Source organism: Zootermopsis nevadensis, unplaced genomic scaffold (assembly GCF_977971745.1).
Source record: "Zootermopsis nevadensis isolate Lab colony 2312 unplaced genomic scaffold, Znev_1.0 Znev_ptg000022l, whole genome shotgun sequence".
Classification (NCBI taxonomy): domain Eukaryota; kingdom Metazoa; phylum Arthropoda; class Insecta; order Blattodea; family Termopsidae; genus Zootermopsis; species Zootermopsis nevadensis.
The window spans coordinates 7032478-7052834 of NW_028259154.1; the positions used below are offsets into that span (position 1 = coordinate 7032478).

General features: G+C 39.4%; 1 protein-coding gene across 2 annotated transcripts in view; it reads left to right on the top strand.

Annotated features, from left to right (window-relative positions):
* Positions 1–20357, top strand: part of NFAT (nuclear factor of activated T cells 3) — a 118236-nt gene that overhangs the window by 7092 nt on the left and 90787 nt on the right. The gene's annotated exons all lie outside the window — the stretch shown is intronic.

A 20357-nucleotide genomic window follows, 5' to 3' on the forward strand; every position in this document is an offset into this window, starting at 1 on the left:
CTGTAATAGAATACGAGCTGCATTACATGGAAGTAGTTTCCAGCAGGGGAATTATTTTGCCTGGAACGGCTCTGTGGCTAATCCGTCTTCCTGTCACGTGGGTACCGTAGTCTTTCTAATTGGGTGACGTAAATACAGTCGGACATGAAATTTGCCACTCGCCTTCGTAAATTTTGAGTGCTAGAGCTTTAATTTGTTGCATTGAGTATATAGACCTTTATGGTTATGTTTTTTCTGATCGTAGGATTAATTCCTACAATACAGTGCATTTCAGCAACAAGGAAATCTTTTGAGACTCAGCCATTTGGAATGATGAGGAGATGGAATGATAAGCTGAAAAGGTATTGAGGGAAATGTTGAAATGATGTGGCCTGAAATTTTATGTTCTCGCGATGGCGAGTATGAAGATAGCTGTCTTCTGGGTTGTTGCGCAGTAGAAGTTTTACGGACTTCTCAGAGGTGATTGCTAACTCCATAACCAAGGCGTCCTGATGATGGAGGCAGCAAACACTTTTGAAACATCGGCAAACTTCTAACACGCACAACAATCCAGAAAACAGCCATCTTCGATGTGAGTTGGATTGGACTGCCAGAAACTGCACCCTGGTTGCGGTATTTGGTATTAACTATACAGTAGGGCACCGCATATACGGCAGGTTAGGGACCAGACCCCCGCCGAAAAGCGGATCTTTGCCTTTTTTCAATTGCAAATCCATATCAAAGCCTAATAAGATGTTACACTATCATATAGTAAGTGCACAATAGTGCTAGGCCTAAGAAAACGATATGAAAGTAAAATGAATATCAGTAGTAGCTGTAAACAGACTGAATCAGCGACGAGAAAATGGCGCCGGACGCACTTCTCTGGCTCAGCTGTTGAGCGCGTGGGGCATATGCACGCAATTGAAAAGCGCCGTATTAGCAGATCGCCGAAAAGCGGGGCCCTACTGTACTGAATCTTCAGTTTCTGTCACAAGAAAGTTCCATTTACTTCGTGCTGTAGATTTTACCTGCGTCGGTAGCGGATACAGAGTTACTGAATAACGATTAGCTTGAGTCCTATACCGAGCACCTCTGCGCATTAACGACCTGAACCACCGTATAGAACGTTTTGTATTACGGGAAGTGCGTTGCAGTTGTTTTCGGTCATTCTGCATGGGTACCCGTGTTTGTTTACCAGTCTCATTAATTCACATTGTGAGTGGACAAAAAGAAAAATACACTCCATTGACGTCAATGGAACGTGTTTTTGCAGAAAAAAATGAAAAGGTCGCCAGTTGCTATTCTGGCAGTCTCCAGAATGACCGTCCCTCTTCATGACTGAAATGTTGCACCCTAGAGACCTTGAGTTGCTATTATTATACTGTAAGAATTTTTGTTTGAATTATTATGCGAAGCTTAGAGCAGCGGTGGACCGACCAAGTTAGGAGGAAACTCGCCTGGAAAATTGGCGATACCCGGGATTCAACAGGTGTCCATATTCCTTCCAGTATAAAAATCCTTCATATCCCACTCTTACCGATCGGAATAGTGTTCGGGAGGTCTCCAGTTCGATTCTCGACCAGGATGTTGTCTAGCCTGTTTTTTTATTTCGTGGGTTTCCTCAGCCCGAGCAAATTCTGGAATAATACTTTAAATAAACACGACCTTTTCCTTATTCACAGTTCATTCACAATTCCAACTTTCTACGCCTTTTTAACTTCAGTAATTGGCGAAATGTCATTAAAATAACAATTACTCAGTTAAATCCTTTCTTAATCTGCTTTAATAGCTATTCTTGTTTCACGGTTTGAGTGCGTTCTAGCGGTTTTGAAATACGCGATTCCAGATCCAAAAATTGATTATCGTGTTTTCTTTGTTTTCCTCAGCCTTGCCAAGGAATAACGAACGTGAAATTACTTGAAGAAGATCACTATATGTCGCAGTGTAGTAGTTTGTACGTATTTGGGTGTGATTGTATTTCGAAGGACGTCTACCCTGACTGAGGAATTTCGTGATTTTGCTCATTCCTTCCAGGCAAATGTGGAATAATACCTTAAAATAGTTCACTTCCACACCGTTCCCAATTCATCATTCACAGTCCTGTTATTTAACGCTAGTGTCGTTGAAACATGCAGTTGAGAAGACATTGCTAAACAAACAAAGACACTTGAAATAGGTCACGCCCTCTTCATGTTTAGCCCTTTATAGTTTATATTTATCTTCTTGCTACCTCATTCGTTGCGAAATAACATCGGGTGGCGGATACGATGTCTCTAAATGCGGAGCCAACCTCGCGTCTCTTTGGATAGAAAGGAGTATGCCTGTCTCTCTGACGTCACGTATCACTCGTCTGCTGGAGCGAACAACTACGCGTCAGTAACTGCGCGGTTCAGGATTTCCTGAAAAATCTGCTAGCTAGTTGCTCAGATCCTCGGTTTTTTTATGAACCGGGAGGTTTATTATAATGAATTTCATGTTCTCATGGCGGCGAGTACGAAGGTTCCTGTCTTCTGGGTCGTTGCGCCGCGTGATCTGGCAGAGGTTTCGGACTTCTTAGAGGTACTTGATGCCTCCATAATCAGGGTGATGGCGTTTATAAAGTCTTGCAATTTGATTGTATCCTGGGTCAGTTGAATTAATTTCACGCTCACTCTTTTAGTTCATTTTAATATTATATTCATTTAACGTCTAGATCTCCCAAGTTGTCTCTTGCTTGTAGTTTTATCAGCATTTTGCACACGTTTTTAGTCATTCTCATGAGTGCTGATACTGTTTATGTAATCTCCGTAACAAAGCGTGTTACCTAAGGTAAAAATATTATATATTGTTTTGCTTGCATGTTATATTTATATATATATGTATTTTTTTCATGTCATAATATCTCGGTCAGTTTTGTGACCAGGCTACTGGCTGAAGAACCGGGATACGATTCTTTCTGTGATTACCACAACGTCTGTACATGCTCTGAGGCCCACCCAGGCTCTTATCCTAACCGGGATTCTTTCCTTAGGGATAAAGTGGAGCTTGAAACTCGACACTCATCGTCTGAGGTTAAGAGTGCGTGGATTTACATCTACTCTCTTCCATACGTCTGCTTGGAGGGTGCTCAATTAGTATCAGGGACAACGTTGCCTTTTTATTTCATTTTCAGGTTAATTTATGTTTTAAACTGTTTTTATTTTTCGATCTACAAAAGCCTTGTAGCTGATACCATACGTAAGATGTTCTTTAAAATATATTGTCTAAAGTCCCCACGCTGATAAGCCGGTTTTTTGCGGTTTCTCTGGGTTTTGTCGTGTTGTTGGTCCACCCAGTGGAATGATACAGTAAACAGATTAATCAGCCTCCCCGCCTCAGTGGAATAACACGGCTGCTCTCATTTGAGAGACGAGACGTGTGTCACCTCGTCATCAAGCAATCAATGCTCGTGCACGGTTTTAAACTATTCAAAGCCAGGCAGCGCAGTGGGCATTTTACCTCAACAAACATCTTTAGGGATTTTTGTGTTGTTTTGGCTCTTGAACGAGCATCGAGGCGCACCATTTTCGCCACTGATTTGTTTTCCAGAGATACCTGTTTCGATTTGAGGCCATCACCTGGTACTGTGGTATATTTCCTGTTTCATCATTCGCCAAAGTTGGAATAGTTCCTTAAAAATGCCCACGATTAATTCATATCCTATTTTGTTTCGCTTTTCATTCGTGTGTCGACGCTGACACTTCTTGATAGAACGTCAATTCGGTTTCTTTAAACGAGCAACTCTCGTCACCATTAATTTATGTCGGTTCGTATACCATTACGCCATGGTCACATTTTCTCATATCCAATTAAGCAGTGCAATGTCCACATGTGAGATCATTGTTTAAGATTGCTAACACATCTGCAGATTTCTTGTCGGTAATGAGTATAACTTACGTCAAGTCAAGAAATGGGGTCAAAGTACACGTACTTCTAAGGATGTATGTGGTAAGTAATTTAGCACCGTATTGTAATGGGAGTAGGGTTTATAAAAAAACCGATTTTTGAAAAAACCGGTTTTCGAATTCCAGTATTTCCAAAATACCGGTTAAACCGGTTTTAGAATTTTTACAAAAAACAAGATATAATTAAAACAGTAAAAAATAGTTATGCTTATTTTAAAAAGGATCAGTTTATTTAATATTATGGAACTACAAAAATATAACAAAATAAAATATACTCCATACAAAACCAAATAAAAAAACGAAAATAACTAAAATCCATGCAAAATATAAATTATAAATTTTTATTTCATTTAGTATTTTTCTTCAGGAAATATGATTTAAAGAAACATAAAATGTCCACTGAACGATTACTTAATCTTGTTCTTTTTCTAGATACAAAATTGCCTGAAATAGAAAATACTCTCTCACTGGCTACTGAACATGGTTTTATCGTTTTCAGGGCATCAAATAATAAATCTAAATTCTTTGTTCTTTTTATTGGTTGCGTCAAATACAGAAAATTCGGCCTTCAGTGTCTTCGGATTTGATATTATTTCTTCAGGTTCCTCAAGAAACCTATGAATTGATTTTTCCATGGCTTCTTTTAGAGCATTGCCCTGATTAATAGTTTCTCCGTCTCCGATATATTCATCATCGGAATCTGTTTCCATACAAGAATTTGGATATATTCTAGACAGTATTTTTCCAGATAACTTAATAATGTCGAGTTTTGAAGCTAATGGAAATACACTAGATTTCTTTGTTGAAATGTTTTGTGGATTTTGCAAATATAGCAAAAGGGTTACCAATCCAACGTGTCTTCTTTCTTGAATTCATACTTCTAAAGTATTTAATAATTTGGAACTAATTTTAGTCTTTAAATTTTTTAGTTCATTTAACAGAAATTCAAATATGCCTTCACTTGTTAATAAATTGGCATCTCGCCGCCCTAAGGCCTCAGCTGCTAGACGTATTGGTCCCAACACTTTAAGAAGCTCCATGATTTTAGGATATTGAGCTTCATTCCACATACGAGAAGCTCCAATATCATTCAAAGCTGAAACAACACTTTCTTTTAATGTTATAAATTTTATAATTCTAGTATCTAAAACCGGTTTTTAAATTTAAAAAACCGGTTTTCGAATTTTACAAATTTATCCAAAAAACCGGTTTTTAAAAACCGACAAACCGTAAATGGGAGTACATAAGATCTTTGTAGGGTTCTGATGCTCATTACTGCAAGGAGATGAAGGGATTTGAACTGACAGAACATCTCATCGCGTCTTCAGGCCAAAGTATTCGGAACTGGATTTCACACTAGTGGCGTGTGACCAAGAGGAGGGCTGGGGTTGATCCTATCGTGGCATTTATGGATGATAAAACATGCCAATTAAAAGAAACGGGCGAGTATCTTTAAATTTCTGACTGGCCACCTTAAAATAAAAACCGAACAATATAATATTTCCACATCATGCTAAATTTATTCACATTTTACGTTTAATCAATGTGACTGCAAAAGCGTCTTAAAATCAAGGATTAGAACCATCTATCAATGGGCCTAAATTATTCACACAGACAGGATACCTTCAGGTTCAAGCGCACTTCGAGAAATGGCAAAACTTAGGGGAAAATCTGTTTAGGTACCATGTGATTAAACTTACAAATTATTTCTGAACATCTCAAGAACCTTTTTGTCTGTAATACATCAAACGTTTGGCGTTCTGGCCGCGCTGTCTGATGGCTTGGACATTGGGATTGTGAGTTTGAATCCCACTCAAGGCATGGATGTTTGTCCCCGTCTTTCTGTGTTGTGCTGTCCTTTGTACAGGTAGAGAGAGGCCTTACGATGGGCTGATCACTCGTGCAAGGAGTATTACGAAATGTCTAAATAGATTAAGTTATGTTCAAAAGAGGCGTCCAAACCCACACTGGATTGTAGAGCTGTGGATAATGATGATCATACACTAAACGTCTAGTAATTTTACCAGATGTCACCAGCATGCAGATGGCCAAATAGTTCCGTGTTGTGCCCTTAGATGTCACGAGTAGAATCACTAGTTAGAAATAGCGACTGCGTAGTCGAAATGTGATATCAGTAGAACAAATAGTAATTTAAAACAAGATAATTTGTAGGTTATATGTTTTAATGTCTTCTAGTTCATTTCATGTTTGATCTTGTAAATATATTTTGAACTGATATCAGAATGCTGATGCCTTGTAAGGCATTTTTATGAAGAAGTGTTGGTGGGGCGGAGATACTTTGCCCAGGGCTCATAATTACTTATCAGCGGACGTGGTAGCCGTCGGGACATTTCATGGTGTTGAAAGGAACTTTCGACGACAGTAATTTTTGTCCTTTGCCAAGTTATCATATTACTGGTTTTCTGTATTTGTCACTAAAAGCAAAACATGAAAATTTAGCAATCTGTAACTTAGTACATTAAATAAACTTGCAGCCATGGTGAATTCTGCTGACTTCCTTGGTATTAGCTAATGAAAGGGCTTATATATTCAGTGTAACAGTTTACTTATGCCGTTTGTTTGGTATGCTTATGAAGATAAAAGTAGGGAAGATTTCCTGAGATTTGAGTATTTAACGAATTTTACGGGCCGTGGTTTAGCGGAGATTTTTCGAATTGAATGCACTTTACACCAGTTTCCCTGCAAATAGTCTGAATTTAGCCATCGCCAAGATTTGTTCAATTTCTTCCATCAGAAAAAAATACACACACTGCAGGGTGATCGAAAAGTCATGCAACTCATATTAAAATGTTTGTTTATGGTTGCCAGTCCGTCAATTGTCTTTCAACAGTTAAAATAGAATGATGAGCTTTTTTATAAGTGCAACGAGTGTTCATTGTCTAACTTTACCTGGCATCGTGCTCTTACCTAATTTGCCAGAATGAGACTGGGGATACATTTCCTGATTTTCGTGTGCTAAATAAATCGTGAACCGTTTCCATAAAACAGGAACTCATCGCCGATTTGTATCAGACATGGAGAAAAAATTAAATGTATGCATCTCTGATTGCGATGGACATTTCTAATACTTAATACAAATTTTCCTAATTTCTTCTTCTTTGGCTCTACAACCCCGTGTGGGTCTTCTCCGCCTTTTTCGGAAGTTTCTTAGTCTTTTTAAGTGTGCGTTTGTGAGTAGTGAGTGACCAGCCCACTACCTCTGCACAATTTCTAATGAATCCTGATTTGTCTGCCAGAGCCATCTAGTAGAGAATCAGGAGAGAGACGGGTGAGAAATGGCCACTGAATTTTCCTTACGAAACATCTCGTTCATGCTCGTAAGGTTCTATTACATGCCGTAAATCTACAACATGGGACCGCCGGCTTTACTTCCGCTCCGATGGAAGTTGTGCTACGATTTTTATGATCCTTAAAAATCCATCGACTTCAGCTGGATTTGAACCCCCGAACCTTGGGTTTCCTCATTTCAGTGTAATTATTTTTTTACGAATACAACATGTGGCTGGTATGGGTTCCGAAACTTTTCGATTATCCTGTGTAATTAGACACATAAAAAAAAGGCAGCAATATTTCGGACGATGAAGTAAGAACAAACGAAATGTCATAAAAAGAAATTTATTTAAATATGTGGTTGCCATTGTCTTCTTCTTCTTCTTCTTCTTCTTCTTCTTCTTCTTCTTCTATGGCCCTCCGGTCCGTATTCGGTCCATGACCTCCTCAATTCTCCTCTTCCATTCGGTCCTATTGTTAGGTCCGTCTGTCCGAGGCTTTGATTGAGGTTTCGAAACATCTTCCTTTTTACGGTGCAAGGTTGCTAGCCTTGCTACCAACCCCCAACCTGGAAGACCAGGGTACCTATCTTAGTCTGACCTCTCCCCCTCGACCAATCTGGCTAGGGAGGCCCTACCAGCAGCTATGCTACCGCCAGCATAGCTCTTGGGATCACTGAGGTACTCAAGCCCTACCACCACGACAAGGTGGAGGTACCATTAAGTGAGGATGTAGTTGCCATTGTGGTGAAATTGTCGATGTTGGTGTTCTGGGATGTGAAGCTGTGTAGTCTTGTAGAAGGGTAATATTTTGGAGGATCATTGCTGGCCATATTTTCAGGGCTGGAGTGCCCTGAAGGTGCACAAGTAAGAATGGCGTTAGAACCCAAAGACGAGCGTCGACGAAAAACGTCCAGATTTTCGATTGAATAATATTTCTTTAGGCCAAGTTTTTTTAAGGACCCCCCACCCCCTGTTAAACACTGTTCTAATTAAGCTGCTGCTGATAAACTCGTGTGTATTGTATTACCCAACTACGTGATGCTACTGTTAACGCAATGCCGGCACGGCGAGGGTGACCTTCAAGCCTCTGATGCATGTCATAACAAGTGTGTTCAGATGTACTGCCTGTCGGATAAGTGAATTTACTTGGCCTTGAAGCAGTCATTTCTCGCTTAATGACACTCCCACTAGAACTTTTGTAGTAATCCGTATGGTATTTTAGTACAAAAGTCATGCCGTTACTAGTAATCCATTCTCCATGTTTTAAAAGGTTTCAGGTCCTGAATTGGCAGTGATTTCTAAGCCTCTATACTACGGCAAGCGACGAAAATGAATTGGGCAAATTTGTCTTTTTTGTCATTTTTTCCCCTCTTTGACGAATATGTTTATCTGAGTTGTTGCTCTTCATTATTTGTGGTAAGAAAACGTTGAAAATGGGACACTATCTTTTATACTGTTGACAGAAAAGTAGAAGATAACCGGAAGTCGTCCCATATTATTAGGTTGTGTGTTAGAATTGCTGTGCGCATGCGCGCCTGTTACTGGTGCTGCCAGGTCGATTGATTTCTGTACTCAAACAGTTATTTCATGGCCTGCTTTAGTGAGTGTTCTTCGGCCAGCAGCCAATAGAATTCTTTGTGAAACACGTGGTATTGTTTACGTTCGGTTTCAAATATGGCGAAATGGATATTAGAGAATGCTACGTTTCCAGGAACTTTAATATACAAACTCCCATAGTTTTATGTTGATAAAACTAAGGAGGTGGGGGAATTAATACATAATTTTGGCTAGTAAACCTTTTGTTGAGCGGAAATACGGACGGCCGAGAAGCAAATGGAATGATAATGCCTCTCTGAATCTTTGTCAGATTGGTCGAAATTTTGTATTAATAAAGTTGTAATTCTTCTACATACTATTACAAGGTTAGATGTTAACGTACCTTCTCGAAAAATATGATGTTTGATTTCAGGTAGGCCTGTAGGCCTACTCGAGGAACCGAATGTACACTCTCAGACTGGAATTCAATCCCATGAAATGTGAGTCAGAAATGTTACCTCTGTGTTATCCCGCATTATTGTCTGTTGTTATGCAACCCGATAATCCGAAAGAACCGCTATTAGACCCTGCTGTGGGTCAGAGCTGACCCTTTCTCACCCCAACAACAAATCTTCTGGCGTACTCGCAACTGAGGTGCAGAAAACTTACTTATTGGCTTTGCCATGTCTGTTTATCCGCCTGTTGAACGTTGCAGCTACTGGAAACAACGGATTTTCACGAAATTTGGTGTTGGGGATTTTATTGGAATTTGTCGACACATTTCAGTTTCGGTTAAATCGATTAAGAATTAACGGTCACTTTACAGGAAGGCCTGTATGCGTTCCTTCTCGCAAATGTGACCTTGAGAATCCAGTCAGATACCGCCCACGCCAGCATGGATAATGACGTAATCACACAGGCGCCAGACAAACTTAACACGCAAAGGTTGTTGACCGCATGTGTGACGTTAGTCGCCCCGTTCAGAAAGGTCATGTTTTGACGGCACAAAAATAGCCTCCCCCCCCCCATTATAAATTACGCATAATTTTTTTTAAGAATTGGCAGTCAGAAGGCAGACAACTCGGAGAACGTGCTAGCTGTGTCCTGATATGTCTGGAAAGTCCTTTCACATGTGTCCACCCCTTTAATATCTCTTTAGATTTTGTCTTTCCCAAAGAGTAGCTGTCTTTTGGGTTACCGTGTAGCCTGGTAGAAGGGCCCTGATGATGGAGGTAGCAAGGACCTCTGAGACCACAAGGCGTAACGACCCAGAAGACAGCCGTCGTCAGACTCGCCGCTGTTAAAAACTCAAATCCTGCATTTTTTATTTTATTTTCATCTTATCCTAAAGAATTCCTGTGCTTCTAAACTCTTATGTAATTTTATTCTGGTATGTAGGAGCAACGTAACGTGTAGTCCCATCGTTTCATATAAAGTGAAGTTTTTGTGATTTGTATGAGAAATCTGGAGGGGAGGTCTAATGCGGGTCTTGTTTCTCTGCTGGAGGCACGTTGGTTCTTTCGAAACAGCTTTGTTTATGAAGACATCTTCTGATCCGGTATTTTTCAACCAGTGGCTTGAATTCTAATGCGTTTTTTTTATTTATGTAGCATGAGGATTTGTTGCGCCCTTTTTGTTTTTCGTGTTTTGAAGCACCGACGCCCTTACACATCCCATTTTTTTACGTCTCGTGTACTAATATGAAATGTGCATTTTTGTGTAAGACGTGAAAAGCGGAGTGTGCAAGTTTGTTGGTGCAACAGAGCACGGATGTTATATTACAGAATTGTTGCTTCCTGTTTTGCATCGCCATTTCTCTATTACATTGTTACTGTCTCGATATTTTTCATATTTCTAACACGTGATATTCCTCAGAAAAGTCAAGACACTTTTTAACCTACTCTGTTCGTGTTGTTACTTGCTGCGTTGCTTTTGCTAGAATTTTGTACGGATGTATGTTACATAAAATTGTGGAGATGGAAACTGTAACGAAGTATAAATAATGGTATTAACATGCACATTTTCTGCAGAACGTCACATTATATTATTTCGTACAACGGGAAATCCTGAACTACATTTTATTGTACCGGCACGTGGAACTGGTTTAGGTACACAGTTTACTTCTGTATTAAAATCTACAATGTTGATTTATAATTTGGTATACATACATATCATGGACGCAAAAAAAAATTACACGGTGTTTCATGAACGCAGTGTTTTTCTATAGTTATGTAATTTGAAGGCCTGCTGCTATGGTCTACGTTGGAAATATGAAATTATAATATATTTTAATTCATATGAAATTATTAAAGTTATAAAATGACTCAAATTGTAAAATTATTTTAAAATCTCTTTGTCTTTAAAATATCCATTTGTCTTGTTCAGTTCTAGGACAGGGACAAGTGGAGAGCTTTTGTTAATTCGGTGATGAACATTCCGCTTCCCTAAGCAATCTAGTTAGTAGTTCTTAAGAATAATTTTAAGAATTTTCACACAATGCACGCTCACGCGTGCGCGGCGTGTGCCTCATGCTTGACGTAATTGAAGGCTTTGTACACCAAATCACTGCAGCTGATTGGCTCATTAGGTCACGTGACTATAGATGAGCAGAAGCGTCCAAAACTCAGGTGCCATCGTTAGTATCGGTCACTTTAGCTTTTTATTTTCGTTTCTGGCTTTTGATGCCAGGACGAATGTATCAGGTATTTGAGGTTTTCATGGCAGAGTCCGAAGTCTGGTAGAAGTTTCAGATGTCCTTGCTGTCTCAATCTTAGAAGCGATGATATACAACTGTTACATATTTATTATGGTTTTACATTCAGCATAATCTTGTTAAACGGATTTTCGTTTAACTGTTTCAACCATGGCGTTTAATACAAACAAGCTCCGAATTGTTCTCCACCTTCTGACCTTAATATGGACACAGCATATGTCTCCAAAATGATGGCATTAACGCCAGAACCCAGAAGAACACTATTTTTCTCTGTAAGATTTAAGGTTTTTACAGCGGTGAGTATTAGGGTTTGTCGGTTTTTAAAAACAGGTTTTTTGGATAAATTTGTAAAATTTAGATGCTAGAATTAATATGTAATAATTTCTGTTAAATGAACTAAAAAATTTAAAGACTGAAATTAGTTCCAAATTATTAAATACTTTAGAAGTATGAATTCAAGAAAGAAGACACGTTGGATTGGTAACCCTTTTGCTATATTTGCAAAATCCACAAAACATTTCAACAAAGAAATCTAGTGTATTTCCACTAGCTTCAAAACTCGATATTATTAAGTTATCTGGAAAAATATTGTCTAGAATATATCCAAATTCTTGTATGGAAACAGATTCCGATGATGAATATATCGGAGACGGAGAAACTATTAATCAGGGCAGTGCTCTAAAAGAAGCCATGGAAAAATCAATTCATAGGTTTCTTGAGGAACCTGAAGAAATAATATCAAATCCGAAGACACTGAAGGCCGAATTTTCAGTATTTGAGGCAACCAATAAAAAGAACAAAGAATTTAGATTTATTATTTGATGCCCTGAAAACGATAAAACCATGTTCAGTAGCCAGTGAGAGAGTATTTTCTATTTCAGGCAATTTTGTATCTAGAATAAGAACAAGATTAAGTAATCGTTCAGTGGACATTTTATGTTTCTTTAAATCATATTTCCTGAAGAAAAATACTAAATGAAATAAAAATTTATAATTTATATTTTGTACGGATTTTAGTTATTTTTGTTTTTTATTTGGTTTTGTATGGAGTATATTTTATTTTGTTATATTTTTGTAGTTCCATAAATATTAAATAAACTGTTTTTTTAAATAAGCATAAATATTTTTTTACTGTTTTAATTGTTTTTTGTTTTTGTAAAAATTCGAAAACCGGTTTAACTGGTATTTTGGAAATACTGGAATTCGAAAACCGGTTTTTTCAAAAATCGGTTTTTGTATAAACCCTAGTGAGTATGAAGATTTCTGTTGTCTGGGTTGTTGCGCTGTGTAGTCTGGTCGATGTTAACCAACGTTTCAGAGGTCATACTGCCTCCGTCATCAGGATTATTTATCACCTTGATGACGGAGGCAGTATGACCTCTGAAACGTTGGTTAGCATCGACCAGACTACACAACACAACAATCCAGAAGACAGAAATCTTCACCGTTATTCCCACTAACTGAAAAACTCAGATATCGCAAGTTTTTTATGTACTTAATTTATACAGGAAACTCTGTTTGAGGCTCTTATAAAGTAGACAGCCTATTACATCGAACTTATAAAGCCGTCCCGCTATACGGCATGTAGGTCGTTTGGTGGGGAGTGGAGGTATAGCTCCTCTCTTCCTTGACCTCAGCACCAGATGGGGGTGAGTGGTCAGCATCACGCCCCGGCCGCGCTTTACCCCCGGTAAAGGACCCCGGTACCCATTGTAGAGGAGGCTGGGTGGGCCCCAGAGCCGGTCTGGACGCAGAGGCTAGAGGAAAAATCCTCTGCCCCCGTCGGGGATCTAACCCAAACCCATAGCTAGTCACTATACTGACTGAGCTATCCCGGCTCATATATCGAACTTATACGAACCAAAATTAAATTTCACCGCCAATTTTATGTGAACCCCGACATGAATTTTAATTGAAACTAATCATTATTTATTGGAAGTGAAACATTTTTTTTCAGTTGGGCACCCACGCGGGAAATATGTGGGTAGAAATTTATGAATTGAAACGTATTTGTTAAAACGCTGTATTTTTGACAAGGTCCTTTTGTTCCTCCCACAACGTTCATCTACACCGACAAGGTCAAAGCTTTTCTCCTGAGTAATATACATTACTCTGAATATATCCACATTGTGCATAGAACACACAAAGTTATGAAGTAGTCATGCGAAAATACTGCGCCATGAAGGTGTGTACGGTGGAGGTGAATTCTACCTTTTTCGTTTTAATAATGTAATGAGAATACAAATAAACACGGCGAAACCTTTTAAAACATAGAAGAATGATAAAATTTCGTCACTGTGGCCGATGAATGGATGCCTCCAGCACGCACTGGATGGGAATTTGTGGGGCCAGCTATCACAGCTCGTTTTTATTATATAAATTCCCCCTTTGGAAACTTGTTATTAATGATCATATGTTTCAAGTTATTTAATGTACAACACAGAAAAATATCCCCTTGCCATTCGTTTACAATTCAGCACGCATAATTATTTCATAAAAAAATGACGCTATGTAGTGTTTGTCGTCAGCACAACGCAATTAAATACCAACAAAACTAGTAACAGAAACTTTCGACGCATTTTGTTTGCGGTGTTTCAAGATTACCTTCGATTAGAGAGAACTGTGCAAACGTCAGCTTTGTTTTGTTCAGTATTTATAATGGCGTCATTCGAAAATGATCATTAGTTTGTGATTTGCCCACTCCCGTGCACTAAGCCACAAGTTTCGCCACTCGTATTACCACTGTGGGCGTACTTACGTATTCTGAAGTCTGCAAACAGGTTCTGAATATTCTGCAGCCATTCGATTGTTTACCGAATTTCCTCATAGTTGTTTATGCGCTTTGCGAACTGATTGCGTATAAAAGAAAATGACAGGACTTTTACACATAATTTTGATGGGCAAACCTCTGGAAATGTTTCTGATGACAGAATTGCAGTAAGACAATTATATCGAAAAGAATTTTGTTTGGAGCAGGATTTCTCAGTCCGCGATTAGAATTTGGCAGTGCGAAACAACTGTTCGACATAACGAAGAACGTCAAATCAAGGACTGTGGTGGTTCTTATGAACAGACCCGTTTAGAGAAGTGAACGCATATCGCATCAACTGACATTAAACGTAATATTGAAAGACCGATCATGTAAATGCAGTCAGATATTTTATTAATGACTGATATGCGAAAGAAAATTATGAGAAATATGTCAAGCGGTAGCAAAGTACATGGCATTTTTAATACATTGTCATTAAGATTCATTAAATAGCCTTCATTTGTAACCCGTTGACTTCCTAATCGTCGGTTCCTCCAGGATAGGTTGGGTTAGGTTACAATATCTTCAATACCCTTCAAAGTTCATTATTCATCATGTCATTGGGCGCTGTAGGCCTCTAGTCTGAGCAACTGACAGCTACTGAAATGTGTTGAGTGGTTTCGAAGTGAAGCATGCAGACAAGCACGCCATCTTCTTACAAGATTTAATTGCAGAGCCGCCTTAGTTCCTTTGCCCTTCCCAGAAGCTCCAGTTGGGCTTGTGTTCTACCGGTCTGCAAGAACGTCGTCGAATGTCATTATGCTTATAAATCAGCCGAATTCCTCCCATCACACGCTGTTCTGCTTTAATCAGCAATTTCACGCTACACTGGTACGTATTTTGTGCCATCTTGTTTTATATACTGGCTCGCTTCAAGTGAGTACTTATTATTTTTGAATATTGTTTTCTTCTGGGTTGTTGCGTCTTGTAGTCTGGTAGTTGTCCATCTTCAGACTCATCGCCTTGAAAGCCTCAAATTCTACATTATTATTTTTGGTTGCAGTATAATATTTTATAATATTCGTTACCTTGTGTTTTTGTAGTTAAATGCGTGGTAATGAAAGGAGTGTGTTAGAAAAGTCAACATTTGGCAAAGTAGAAAACTGCTTTAATATTTTAGAGAGTTAAAAAATTTATTGACACGGTTTTTCAGACCGCAGTTAACAAAACCGACGTATTTAAGCCCTATTTCTATGGTGTATATATTTTTTATATCCAAAATTACATCATTTCTGTCTTTACAGGCATCCTTTTTGCACTTTCGCAAAGTGAGTGGCTTAAAGGGAAGAAAATTCTACCATAATTTAAGAACATTTTATATTTTTTAACAGAATTAGTACAAATGAGTTTTCATTTATATTCCATACCACCGTTTTTTGTTTGCAGCCCACTATTTTATTCGTCCTGACTCTGCCTTTGTTCTAGAATAAAAGCGTAAGCTTTCTGTTGATCGTGATCAGAATGTACTTCATAACCTGTTTCATGTCGTCCATCTTTTTGACATTTATTGGGCACGTGCCATTTGGGAAGGTTTTTTCCTTTGATAGGTCTGGTATTTTATTTATTACAGAAAGAAGCCTGGAATTTGTTTGTGATGAAACCATCAATTAAATCTGTGTTGATGACTTCTCCTGGTATTTGACTGCTGTTTGCACAGACGTCGCAATGTGAAATCGGGGGGGGGGGAGAGAGAGAGAGAGAATGTTTGTGGTTCTTAAGAACAACTTTACTGTAGGATTGAATTGACATTGTGTCCTTTTTGTAAAATTTTCGCCGTCCGTGTCCGTACTCTGTGCTGAAGTTATTGCACATGGTCACTGAAGACTTCCCTTTTCTGTTTGATTCCTTAATAAATTTGCGATATTCTTAAGTCAAAAGTCCCTGTCACAGGGTCCTCAGACAGGAAAGCATTGACAAATGTGGTTGGATTTTCTATAAGTATCCAACGTTCAAGGAATCTGACAACACTTCTGTTTTTGCGACGGCAGCTGTCGGAAGTAATATGAGGTTCTCTTGACAGTTTCAGATATGTGGTTGGTGATGCCATCCAGTAACAAGGAACATATTTTCTTAGTCCTCTGGAAGCCCGTCTTTTATGAAAAACAGAGGAACGTGTCTTATTTTTGGGTTATTTATACCAAACGCACTTTCCCAGTGGCGGCGAAAGTAAAAAAATCTTATAAGTGTTTGTGTGATTAGGAAATTTTTGTTTCTACTTGACATTAGTGGTTCAAGACTCGGCGAAATTCAGTGACATGTGACCGTCTAAAAAAATTATAAAAGAATAACTTGAACGGGATATCTGTTGTGAGATTTGAGGTTTTTACGATGGTGAGGATGATGTCTCTTTTATGGGTTTTGGCATCGTATAGGCTCGTGTGTTACGAATCTTGGGTCTACACTCAAAGAATATCCTACAAAAACGCAATTTTGGAAATACACTGACATGTGCCGCTTTTCATTTTCATGCATTTATTTGTCCCGCATCTGAACTGTATTCGGCCGGAACCTCAACATTTTGAAAAGTGAGGTGCGCAATTTTTGGTGATCTGAGATATTGTCTAGCAATCCTGACCTTGCATGGGCGAAGGTAGAAATGAATCCACATTTCAGAGACCCACAGTTTGACATACGATCCAAATCATATAGGGAATCTTATATAGTTACATTCACAGTGTCTGAAGGAATTTGATAATTGTACTGTTTGGGGTCATAGAATAGCGGACCTATTTCGATCCCGACACAAAACAACGGAGAACATTACACTTGTAGGATTTGAGGTTTTCACAGCGGTGAGTCTGAAGATTGCTGTCTTCTAGGTTAAATGTACCAGGCTACACGGCGCAATAACCCAGAAGACAGCAATCTTCGTTTCAGTTGTTGTACCTTGATCAACCAATGGACGGATTGGCGCGTCTTTGACTGTCTCATGAACTAGGTTTTACGTCAGACTTTTATCAATAAACCTTATCACAGGGGCTCAAAGATCCTGATTCTCGCCATAGAATCGAACCCGCATTTTCCCAATACGAACAAAAATGTTAACCACTTAGTTTCTGCCAGCGAGTTCAACCACGAAATGAGGCCTCGTCAGTGTTGAAGGAAGTGTTCGAGTGGCCTCTGCCCCCATCATGCTCTGGAGAAGTGACAGATAGTGCCGCGGGTCAGCGGCTCACCTCTGTTTGCCATTCGAGATCTTGAAATTATCGCAGTATCAAGTTTCCATTTTAAGTGCGTTCGCAACATCCCTGCGAAGCGTCTTGTGAGTTCGCTTTGTTTTTCCGCCCGCATGTCGAAACTCGTGATCGGTTAAAATCATTTTCGTGAAATTTGATATCAACATGATGCCATTAGGGATCCTAATACTAGTGAGGTGGAAGGGTAATGCTCCGTTATGACGTAATCACCCACGATACTCCGTGCGCTTGACGTCATCGGCCATGTGTATAACAACTGAAGAACAGCTGAACGGATTTTCTTGAAATTTGGTGTGAACCACATGCCATCTGAAGCCACTCCAAGCTTTTGCCTTCAAATTTCCTGCGGTTCTTAGTACCAGCGAGATGAATGTTCGAACAAATGAGGTGGCGGATGACGAGGGGAGATGCTCTCTGAAAACGGCATGACGGGTGACTGCAGCGAACCATAGAGGCACGACATTCCTTCCTCACCCTAGCTGATCGTCGCAGCAATTATGAGAAGGTCGAAGTTCGTTTTGTTTGTTTTTTACTTATTTTTTATTATCTTCCTGCCCTTGTCTGTACCCTTTTTTGCTTCCTTTCGTTTTTTCTGCCCATGTATGATTCTTTTTTCAGGTACTGTAGTTTAAAACTTACCGATCTGAAGACGTAGTTTTATATAACATGTTCCACATAAAACACAACTCTGACTGCAACAGTGTTTGTAAACTCCTGTGACATTAGTTTCACAAGACAAATGAGTTTTGTTTTGTTTTGTTAATTTGGAAGACCTGACCGAACAGGGTTAGAGCAGATGTCCACCACCTTCAGTAAGACACTTTCGGTGTCCCGAAATTTGGTAACAATCGGTCTTATTCGGCCGCACAAAGAAGTGATGATAATCAGGGAGACTTATCGCATTGGAAGAATTTGACTCGAAGATCGTAACCCACATCCCACATCAATTCCTATTCTGTATTAGTGAATTAGACCAAATCCTTAGCACATTGTAGTATAGAGGCCGAGCGAGAAGTGCTGGCACTTTCGCAAAGGACTGATTTTGGCCGTATGAGATGAACCCGTCCGAAGCACTCGCTAGAGGGGTGTCAGCTTCGGTTGGTTTGTAGCTCTAGCTGTGTTTAGATCGGTGCGTCACCGCAGATGAGGCTGTGCGACCCCCCGCCCCCCACTACTGAACTCCCCTCTCTCGGCTTTCACATCGCGCATTTAGGTGCCACGACTACTCGCGCGACCTCTACCGTGTATCACATTACACCTACGCCTCCGAATCATGCTATGTCGTGCTGTTTTGCTGTTTTACGCAATGGCGCAGACTCCTGGTAATTGACACTAACTGTTTGTTTTTGATTGCAAGTGGTAATTATACACAGAGCAACACTTGTGACTAATTCGCTTCGGAGGTGACCTCGGTTACTAAATTATTGTCCATTGTCGAAAATATTCAAGTTGTAAAACGTGTTCTTTTTTCATCTGAATTTTCAACACATGACGTGGTTACTTAACTCTGTAAACCTTGTGGTTCCTAACACGGGTGCCACAGGTATATAGTGATGATTTTTACATTAATATGTCAGTCGTTTTATTTTTTTTTATTCTAAGTGACAGACTTTCTCTGCTCAACGTGTTGAACGTCAAGAAGGCGCCGGGCGTACCTACTGGGAGCTTGCAATACCGATGTCATTGCACAACTAAGGGGATGATTTGGGAAGTTCAACTCCAGAGGAAGAATACTTGTGTTAGTGAAGTTCCATACTTTGTCAGATCACAGTTCTGGAGGCTTAGTGACTAGAATTGCAACCTTTTACAGCCCCACGATCCAAGAAAAACAAGGGTTGTTCACAGCGTCAGTTTATTTAATCAGAATTTGACGAAGTAAATTGAACGTTTTGGAGGCTTAAGGATAAATCAGGGAAACGGGGATACAATTTCTCCCGCCACAGCCCCAGCTTTATTCCGCCGTTCAGAAACCTGAACGGGATAGAATTGTGAATATGGTTTATTCTGAAACCCCGCATGCGAATGGACTGGATTTCGTGGAGACATGAGACAGGAACTTAAGGCAATTTTAGTTGCTGATGGGATTTATTTGTAAAGAAAATATTTTACGAATCGATTTGATACAGGCTGTAATTGTGGGCAAATTACATGGCGCGCGAGGGAAGTCTCGGCCACACGTTTCTGAAAACTAACCTCAGGTTTCAGTTTTGAAGGCAATTAATGTCGTACAGTCTAGTCCACAGTCACACGTGTTTCATTTACTGATAGAATCGATATCAGTTTTATAAAATTGTGACGTCAAGTTGTTTGCTGATACCGGTACTTCCAGAAAGTTTAAAATATTTCGTATCCGATTGGGATGACGAAGAGAATTTATGGTTGGTATATCACTAGGAAATCGGCCAGTTGGAAGACCAAGAAAGGCATGGGCGAATAATATTAAGATGGATTTTAGCGTTGTACATCGTGCGTGTCGTGCTCTACGTATTGTAAACTTCGACAAAAATGGAATCGAGTTTCACACCACGGCCACTTTTTTCGCTTGGAAACAACGCATTGAATAAGTGGCTAGTTGATGTCTAGGGCGCAGAGAAAACATAATCATGCTGGGAATCGAACCCCGATTATCCAGTCTTATCAAGTCACTTTATTGATATTGTTTATTGGCATTGAGGTGCGCCTTCGTGTTTTTGATGGCTACTGCTGTTTCGTTGTAGACACTATAAGCTTTGCTACCAGTTTATCACTTAGGCAAGTGTTATAAAAGTACCTGCCAACTACAGGTTTTTTTACGCTAATTTATTATGCGAAACGGTATGTACCATAAAGAACACACAACAAGGAGGTTAGTCTAAAAACAGGCGTAAAATAAACTTTTGTGAGTACGATACTCAACATGGGGTG